The sequence below is a fragment of the Balaenoptera physalus genome (genome assembly GCF_965194825.1).
Source record: "Balaenoptera physalus genome assembly, contig: SUPER_1_unloc_25, whole genome shotgun sequence".
In the NCBI taxonomy this organism is placed as follows: Eukaryota; Metazoa; Chordata; class Mammalia; order Artiodactyla; family Balaenopteridae; genus Balaenoptera; species Balaenoptera physalus.
The window spans coordinates 415,854-426,846 of record NW_028126574.1 but is presented as its reverse complement, the minus strand read 5'-3'; positions in this window follow the sequence as shown (position 1 = coordinate 426,846).

The following is a 10,993-nucleotide window of genomic DNA, read 5'->3' as shown; positions in this document are numbered from 1 at the left end:
CAAAACTACAATGAGGTATCACCTCACTCCTGTTAGAATGGGCATCATCAGAAAATCTACAAACAACAAATGCTGGAGAGGGTGTGGAGAAAAAGGAACCCTCTTGCACTGTTGGTGGGAATGTAAATTGATACAGCCACTATGGAGAACAATATGGAGGTTCCTTAAAAAACTAAAAATAGAATTACCATATGACCCAGCAATCCCACTACTGAGCATATACCCAGAGAAAACCGTAATTCAAAAAGACACATGCACCCGAATGTTCATTGCAGCACTATTTACAATAGCCAGGTCATGGAAGCAACCTAAATGCCCATCAACAGACGAATGGATAAAGAAGTTGTGGTACATATATACAATGGAATATTACTCAGCCATAAAAAGGAACGAAATTGAGTCATTTGTTGAGAAGTGGATGGATCTAGAGACTGTCATACAGAGTGAAGTAAGTCACAAAGAGAAAAACAAATATCGTATATTAATGCATGTATGTGGAACCTAGAAAAATGGTACAGATGAGCCGGTTTGCAGGGCAGAAGTTGAGACACAGATGTAGAGAATGGACATATGGACACCAAGGGGGGAAAACTGCGGTGGGGTGGGGATGGTGGTGTGCTGAATTGGGCGATTGGGATTGACATGTATACACTGATGTGTATAAAATTGATGCCTAATAAGAACCTGCAGTATAAAAAATCAAACAAACAAAACAACTAATACTAAACTTTCATTGGGTTATTTGTATGGAAATATGTTAATATAAATGTTTCAGACATTACATGAAATTTCTAAAAATCTTATATTTGTATTTGTATGGAAATATGTATGGAAATATGTTAATATAAATGTTTCAGACATTACATGAAATTTCTAAAAATCTTATATGTTCTGGTATAATGTTATAAGTAATAATCCTAGTTATTACTTTAAAATGTATATCTCAGAAATAACTAATTTTCTTGTCAACTGCATTATTATGAACTTTCATCAAATCTTTAACTGTGGTCATTTTTACGTCTTTTCTCATTTACAGACAGTTCTGGGTGTACTCTGATGCTTTTGCAAATATGTTCCTATTAAAGGGTTTCATCTTCAAGAAATTCATGGAAAAGACTCTGACAAGTACAAGTTTCTGGTAACTGACTGCACTGCTGAACTGAATGAATAAGCATTTTCAGAACTCTAATGAAAAACTGATGAACTCAAAAAAGTGCTAACGAAAGATCAAGATGAAAACAAAAATTTAATTACATGGGACTGACTGAACTGATGAGGATGAGTATAATTTTTGTGACTTTCTGTCTGAATTAAAAAAAAATCCCACAAGGACTCAAGAGGCAAAGAATATACAAATCAATTTTCACTGCAAAGTAAAGGAGCTGTTACAGTGGAGGATTACTGGACTGAATGTCAATATTATGACATGGTATGAGTGTGTTTCAGGTTTGGTAACTGCAATCATTGTTGCTTTTGTTGTGGTCATCCATGTACAATGCTTAGTGTCAGTCTATTTATCTCTTGTAAAAATAAAATACACTGTGTGTGTGTGAAAAAAAATGTCAACAAACAATAGGTGCTGAAGCAGTTGTGGAGAAAAGCGTAACCTCTCGGTCTAAGTGGGATGTAAACTGGTAATGGCCAAATAATAGGAACAGGACGGCAGTGCGTTTAAAGGTAAAAATTGAGTCACCATATGATCTGGAAGGCCCACTATTGGGCCTGTCACCTGTGAAAGCCAGAATCAAAAAGGCACAGGATGGAAAACCGTGTATTGCAGCAGTACTTACAATAGCCAAAACATGGAAGCAAACAAAATGTCCATCAACAGATAAATGGACAAAGAAGAAGTGGTACACATACCGAATGGAAGAGTAGCCTCGGGAAAAAAATGAACAATGCCGTTTTCAGGACTACACATGAACCTAGAAATAATCATATTAGCTTAAGTAAGTCAAGAGGGAATGACAAATATCCTATGATATCCTGTATACATGTTATCCTAAGATTGCTACCCATCAACATATTTCCACAGAAAAAGACACTCACAGACTTATAAAACAAACTAATGGTTAGCCAAAATGAAAGGTGGGAGGATGGATAAATAAGGACTATGGGGATAACATAGATATAGTAATGTATGTTAAATGTATATAAACATATACCATATAAACTCTATGAATTATTTAGTCACCAATACATATAAAATATATAATGACAAAACACCTACCAAATACCAAGGGAGGTCTACTCAACATTCTGTAATAACATACAAGGTAACAGAATCCGAAGATGAACAGACATACGTATGAATCATTGAGCAGATTCTGTACAGCCAGAAAACCACAACACTCCGATAAGAAATAGAAATTAAATTTAAAAAGCAAACATAAGTAAGGCGACATAAAGTTCTGGGGGCCTGTCCCAGCACATTCCACTCTAATATACAACCTTGGAACTCTACCTCCAGGAAGATTCTTTTGCACTAGTAACAAGAGCTGAGAACGTAATAATGCTGCTGCCTTGTGGCTGTATCCCACAACAGCAGCTTTAAACCAAGTGCTAATGGTTGCTTAATAGTCACAAGGACTGCAGGGCTGTAAATGACACCTGTCCTCAAAAAATGCCCTGGGATAGGGAATAGGCAAGAAAATTCAACACCTGACAAATTTTTCAAGAAGTCAATAGGAAGAGGGAAGTTGTAATCACTCTTTGAAAAAAAAAGGAAAAGAAAAAAAAGGAGATGCCTAAAGCTCAGTATAAGGAATTATTAGCCACATGCAAAGGCAACGTGAAAAATGTTTCAGCTCACACCAGTCAAATGACCATCAGCAAAAAGTCTACAAACTATAAATGCTGAAGGGGTTTTAGAGACCTCTCATCCTTCTAGCTGCTGGTGGGATGTAAAGTGGTAACAGCACTAACGAAAACAGAATGGAGCTGCTTTAAAAGGTAAAAATTGAGCTACCATATGCTGCAGCAGGGCACGTTTTGGGCCTATAACCTAAGACCACCAGAATCGGAAAGACAGAGGCAGGCAAATGTGCACTGCAGCAATACTGAAATAGCCAACACATGGAAGCAAAAAAAAGTTCCATAAACAGAAGAATGGACAAAGAAGAAGTGGTATATGGACAGAATGGAATAGTAGTAGCCTTGGGAAAAAAATGAACAATGCCGTTTTCAGGACTACAAATGAGCCTAGAAATAATCATGTAAGGTTAAGTAAGTCAAAAAGGTATGACAAATATCCTATGATATCATGCGTACATGTTATCCTAAGATTGCTACCAATGAACATATGTCTACAGAAAAAGACAATCACAGATTTACAAAACAAACTAATGGTTAGCCAAAATGAAAGGTGGGAGGATGGATAAATTAGGACTATGGGGCTAACATACATATACTAATGTATATTAAATGTATATAAACATATAACATATAAACTATATGAATTATATAGTCGCCAATACATATAAAATATATAGTGACAAAACACCTACCAAATACCAAGGGAGGTCTACTCAACATTCTGTAATAACATACAAGGTAACAGGATCCGAAGATGAACAGACATCTGTATGAATCATTGAGCAGATTCTGTACAGCCAGAAAACCACAACACTCTAATCAAATTTACTCCGATAAGAAATAGAAATTAAATTTAAAAAACAAACATAAGTAAGGTGACATAAACTTCTGGGGGCTTGTCCCAGCACATTCCACTCTAATTTACAACCTTGGAACACTACCTCCAGGAAGACTCTTTTGCACTAATAACAAGAGTGGAGAACGTAATAATGCTGCCGCCTTGTGGCTGTTTCCCATAACAGCAGCTTTAAACCAAGTGCTAATGGTTGCTTAATAGGCACAAGGACTGCAGGGCTGTAAATGACACCTGTCCCCAAAAAATGCCCTGGCGTAGGGAATAGGCAAGAAAATTCTACACATGACAAATGTTTCAAGAAGTCAATATGAAGAGGGAAGTTGTAGTCAGTTTTTAGAAAAAAAAAAGGACATGCCTAAAGCTCAGTATAAGGAATTATTAGCCACATGCAAATCTAACATGAAAAAGGTTTCAGCTCACACCAGTCAAATGACCATCAGCAAAAAGTCTACAACCTATATATGCTGAAGGGCTTTTAGAGAACTCTGTACCTTCTAGCTGCTGGTGGAATGTAAAGTGGTAACAGCACTAACGAAAACAGAATGGAGCTGCTTTAAAAGGTAAAAATTGAGCTACAATATGATGCGGCAGGGCCCCTTTTGGGCCTATAACCTAAGACCACCAGAATCGGAAAGACAGAGACAGGCAAATGTGCACTGCAGCAATATTGAAATAGCCAAGACATGGAAGCAAAAAAAAGGTCCATAAACAGATGAAAGGACAAAGAAAAAGTGGTATATGGACAGAATGGAATAGTAGCCTCGGGAAAAAAATGAACAATGCCATTTTCAGGACTACAGATGAGCCTAGAAATAATCATATTAGGTTAAGTAAGTCAAGAGGGAATGACAAATATCCTATGATATCAGGTATTTATATATGTTATTCTACGATTGCTACCTATGAACATATTTCCACAGAGAAAGACACTCACAGACTTATAAAACAAACTAATGGTTAGCCAAAATGAAAGGTGGGAGGATGGAAAAATTAGGACTATGGAGCTAACATACATATACTAATGTATGTTAAATGTATATAAACTATATGAATTATATAGTCACCAATACATATAAAATATATAATGACAAAACACCTACCAAATACCAAGGGAGGTCTACTCAACATTCTGTAATAACATACATGGTAACAGGATCCGAAGATGAACAGACATGCGTATGAATCATTGAGCAGATTCTGTACAGCCAGACAATCACAACACTCTAATCAAATTTACTCCGATAAGAAATAGAAATTAAATTTAAAAAACAAACAGAAGTAAGGAGACATAAACTTCTGGGGGCTTGTCCCAGCACATTCCACTCTAATTTACAACCTTGGAACACTACCTCCAGGAAGACTCTGTTGCCCCAGTAACAAGAGTTGTGAACGTAATAATGCTGCCGCCTTGTGGCTGTTTCCCACAACAGCAGCTTTAAACCAAGGGCTAATGGTTGCTTAATAGTCACAAGGACTGCAGGGCTGTAAATGACACCTGTCGCCAAAAAATGCCCTGGGGTAGGGAATAGGCAAGAAAATACAACACATGACAAATGTTTCAAGAAGTCAATATGAAGAGGGAAGTTTTAGTCACTCTTTAAATAAAAAAGGAAAAGGACAAAAAAGGACATGCCTAAAGCTCAGTATAAGGAATTATTAGCCACATGCAAATCCAACTTCCAAAAAGGTTTCAGCTTACACCAGTCAAATGACCATCAGCAAAAAGTCTACAAATTATAAATGCTGAAGGGCTTTTAGAGAACTCTGTACCTTCTAGCTGCTGGTGGAATGTAAAATGGTAACAGCACTAACGAAAACTGAACAGAGCTGCTTTAAAAGGTAAAAATTAAGCTACCATATGATGCTGCAGGGCACCTTTTGGGCCTATAACCTAAGACCACAAGAATCGGAAAGACAGAGGCAGGCAAATGACACTGCAGCAATATTGAAATTGCCAAGACATGGAAGCAAAAAAAAGGTCCATAATCAGATGAATGGACAAAGAAGAAGTGGTATATGGACAGATCGGAGTATCAGTCACAAAAAAAAAAAAAACAATGGCATATGCAGCACCACAGATGAGCATAGAGATAATCACACAATGTGAAGTAAGTCAGAATGCGAAAGACAAATGCCCTATGATGTCCCTTATGTTATCTGAAAATTCATAAAAATGAACATATTTCCTAGAGAAAGGCAATCTCAGATTGAGAAGACAAACTTATGGTTAAGCCAAAGAAAAGGTGTGAGGAATGGATAAATTAGGATATTGGGGTTAACACACTTATATTAATACATATAAAATATATAATCCCCAAAGACCTATGGAATACCAAAAGTGGTCTACTCAACACTCTGTAACAACCTACATGGGAAAGGACCCAAAGATCAACAGATATATATGTATATGTGTAAATGAACAAGATTCTGTACACCTAGAAAAAAAGACATTTTTCAATCAAATTTGCTCTGATAAAAACTACAACTTAAAGACACAAACAAGAATTACGGAGGCTAAAACTTACGGGGGTTTGTCCTGGCACATTCCACTCTAATCTGCAACCTAAAAGCACAACTTGCAGCAAGGTTCTGTTTGCCTAGCAAGCAGAGTTGGCAACATGGAAATGCTGCCACCCTAAGGCTGTTTCCTCAAACAGCAGCTTTAAATCTACTGCTAATGGTCACTAATATTCACAAGGACTGCAGGGCTGTAAATGACTCATACCCTCAAAAAATGTCCTGGGGTAGGGAATGGCCAAAAAAATCGAAACGTGGCAAATTTTTCAAGAAGGCAATTTGAAGCTGTAACTTTAGCTCCATCTTAAAAAAAAAATGAAAAGAACATTGATAAACGCAAAACATCAGGAATTATGAGACGCATGCAAATCCAATCTACACAAAGCTATCACCTCACACCAGTCAGAATGACCATCAGCAAAATGTCAACAAACAGAGCATTAACCAAGATGGCGGAGTAGAAGGACGTGCTCTCACTCCCTCTTGCGAGAGCACCAGAATCACAACTGGCTGCTGGACAATCACTGACAGGAAGACCCTGGACTACACCAAGGAGGATACCGCACGTCCAAGGACAGAGGAGAAGCCACAGTGAGACGGTAGGAGGGCGCAATCAGAGTAAAATCAAATCCCATAACTGCTGGGTGGGTGACTCACAGACTGGCGAACACTTATACCACAGAAGTCCACCCACTGGAGTGAAGGTTCTGAGCCCCACGTCACGCTTCCCAACCTGGGGGTCCTGCAACGGGAGGAGGAATTCCTAGAGAATCAGACTTTGAAGCCTAGTGGGAATTGATTGCAGGACTTCTACAGGACTGGGGGAAACAGAGACCCCACTCTTGGAGGGCACACACAAAGTAGTGTGCGCATCGGGACCCAGGGGAAGGAGCAGTGACCCTGGGGGAGACTGAACCAGACCGACATGCTGGTGTTTGGGGGTCTCCTGCAGAGGCGGGGCGTGGCTCTGTTTCACCGTGGGGACAAGGACACTGGCAGCGGAGGTTCTGGGAAGTGCTCCTTGGCGTGAGCCCTCCCAGAGTCTGCCATTAACCCCACCAAAGAGCCCAGGTAGGCTCCAGTGTTGGGTTGCCTCAGGCAAAACAACCAACAGGGAGGGAACCCAGCCCCACCCATCAACAGTCAAGTGGATTAAAGTTTTACTGAGCTCTGACCGCCACAGCAACAGTCAGCTCTACCCACCACCAGAGCCTCCCATCAAGCCTCTTAGATAGCCTCAACCACCAGAGGGCAGACAGCAGAAACAAGAAAAACGACAATCCTGCAGCCTGTGGACCAAAAACCACAGTTACAGAAAGATAGACAAGATGAAAAGGCAGAGGGCTATGTACCAGATGAAGGAACAAGAAAAAGCCCCAGAAAAACAACTAAATGAAGTGGAGATAGGCAACCTTCCAGAAAAAGAATTCAGAATAATGATAGTGAAGATGATCCAGGACCTCGGAATAAGAATGGAGGCAAAGATTGAGAAGATGCAAGAAATGATTAACAAAGACCTAGAAGAATTAAAGAACAAACAAACAGAGATGACCAATACAATAACTGAAATGAAAACTACGCTAGAAGGAATCAATAGCAGAATAACTGAGGCAGAAGAACGGATAAGTGACCTGGAAGACAGAATGGTGGAATTCACTGCTGCGGAACAGAATAAAGGAAAAAGAATGAAAAGAAATGAAGACAGCCTGAGAGACCTCTGGGACAACATTAAATGCAACAACATTCGCATTATACAGGTACCAGAAGGAGAAGAGAGAGAGAAAGGACCAGAGAAAATATTTGAAGAGATTATAGTCAAAAACTTCCCTAACATGGGAAAGGAAATAGCCACCCAAGTCCAGGAAGCGCAGAGAGTCCCATACAGGATAAACCCAAGGAGAAACACGCCGAGACACATAGTAATCAAAGTGGCAAAAATTAAAGACAAAGAAAAATTATTGAAAGCAGCAAGGGAAAAACGACAAATAACATACAAGGGAACTCCCATAAGGTTAACAGCTGATTTCTCAGCAGAAACTCTACAAGCCAGAAGGGAGTGGCATGATATACTTAAAGTGATGAAAGGGAAGAACCTACAACCAAGATTACTCTACCCGGCAAGGATCTCATCTAGATTTGATGGAGAAATCAAAAGCTTTACAGACAAGCAAAAGCTACGAGAATTCAGCACCACCAAACCAGCTCTACAACAAATGCTAAAGGAACTTCTCTAAGTGGGAAACACAAGAGAAGAAAAGGACCTACAAAAACAAACCCAAAACAATTAAGAAAATGGTCATAGGAACATACATATCGATAATTACCTTAAACGTGAATGGATTAAATGCCCCAACCAAAAGACATAGACTGGCTGAATGGATACAAAAACAAGACCCATATATATGCTATCTACAAGAGACCCACTTTAGACCTAGGGACACATACAGACGGAAAGTGAGGCGATGGAAAAGGATATTCCATGCAAATGGAAATCAAAAGAAAGCTGGAGTAGCTATACTCATATCAGATAAAATAGACTTTAAAATAAAGAATGTTACAAGAGACAAGGAAGGACACTACATAATGATCAAGGGATCAATCCAAGAAGAAGATATAACAATTATAAATATATATGCACCCAACATAGATAGGAGCACCTCAATACATAAGGCAACTGCTAACAGCTATAAAAGAGGAGATCGACAGTAACACAATCATAGTGGGGGACTTTAACACCTCACTTACACCAATGGACAGATCATCCAAAATGAAAATGAATAAGGAAACAGAAGCTTTAAATGACACAACAGACCAGTTAGATTTAACTGGTATATATAGGACATTCCATCCAAAACCAGCAGATTACACGTTCTTCTCAAGTGCGCACGGAACATTCTCCAGGATAGATCACATCTTGGGTCACAAATCAAGCCTCAGTAAATTTAAGAAAATTGAAATCATATCAAGCATCTTTTCGGACCACAACGCTATGAGATTAGAAATGAATTACAGGGAAAAAAACGTAAAACAGACAAACACATGGAGGCTAAACAATACGTTACTAAATAACCAAGAGATCACTGAAGAAATCAGAGAGGAAATCAAAAAATACCTAGAGACAAATGACAATGAAAACACGACGACCCAAAACCTATGGGATGCAGCAAAAGCAGTTCTAAGAGGGAAGTTGATAGCTATACAAGCCTATCTCAGGAAACAAGAAAAATCTCAAGTAAACAATCTAACCTTACACCTAAAGAAACTAGAGAAAGAAGAACAAACAAAACCCAAAGTTAGCAGAAGGAAAGAAATCATAAAGATCAGAGCAGAAATAAATGAAATAGAAACAAAGAAAACAATAGCAAAGATCAATAAAACTAAAAGTTGGTTCTTTGAGAAGATAAACAAAATTGATAAGCCATTAGCCCAGACTCATCAAGAAAAAGAGGGAGAGGACTCAAATCAATAAAATCAGAAATGAAAAAGGAGAAGTTACAACAGACACCGCAGAAATACAAAGCATCCTAAGAGACTACTACGAGCAACTTTACGCCAATAAAATGGACAACCTGGAAGAAATGGACACATTTTTAGAAAGGTATAACCTTCCAAGACTGAACCAGGAAGAAACAGAAAATATGAACAGACCAATCACAAGTAATGAAATTGAAACTGTGATTAAAACTCTTCCAACAAACAAAAGTCCAGGACCAGATGGCTTCACAGGTGAATTCTATCAAACATTTAGAGAAGAGCTAAGACCTATCCTTCTCAAACTCTTCCAAAAATTGCAGAGGAAGGAACACACCCAAACTCATTCTATGAGGCCACCATCACCCTGATACCAAAACCAGACAAAGACACTACAAAAAAAGAAAATTACAGACCAATATCACTGATGAATATAGATGCAAAAATCCTCAACAAAACACTAGCAAACAGAATCCAACAACACATTAAAAGGATCATACACCACGATCAAGTGGGATTTATCCCAGGGATGCAAGGATTCGTCAATATACGCAAATCAATCAATGCGATACACCATCTTAACAAATTGAAGAATAAAAACCATATGATCGTCTCAATAGATGCAGAAAAAGCTTTTGACAAAATTCAACACCCATTTATGATAAAAACTCTCCAGAAAGTGGGCATAGAGGGAACCTACCTCAACATAATAAAGGCCATATATGACAAACCCACAGCAAACATCATTCTCAAAGGTGAAAAACTGCAAGCATTTCCTCTAAGATCAGGAACGAGACAAGGATGTCCACTCTCACCGCTGTTATTCAACATAGTTCTGGAAGTCCTATGCACGGCAATCAGAGAAGAAAAAGAAATAAAAGGAATACAAATTGGAAAAGAGGAGGTAAAACTGTCACTGTTTGCGGATGACATGATACTATACATAGAGAATCCTAAAACTGCCACCAGAAAACTGCTAGAGCTAATGAATGAATATGGTAAAGTTGCAGGATACAAAATGAATGCACAGAAATCTCTTGCATTCCTATACACTAATGATGAAAAATCTGAAAGAGAAATTATGGAAACACTCCCATTTACCATTGCAACAAAAAGAATAAAATACCTAGGAGTAAACCTACCTAGGGAGACAAAAGACCTGTATGCAGAAAACTATAAGACACTGATGAAAGAAATTAAAGATGATACCAACAGATGGAGAGATATACCATGTTCTTGGATTGGAAGAATCAACATTGTGATAATGAGTATACTACCCAAAGCAATATACAGATTCAATGCAATCCCTATCAAATTACCAATGGCATTTTTTAC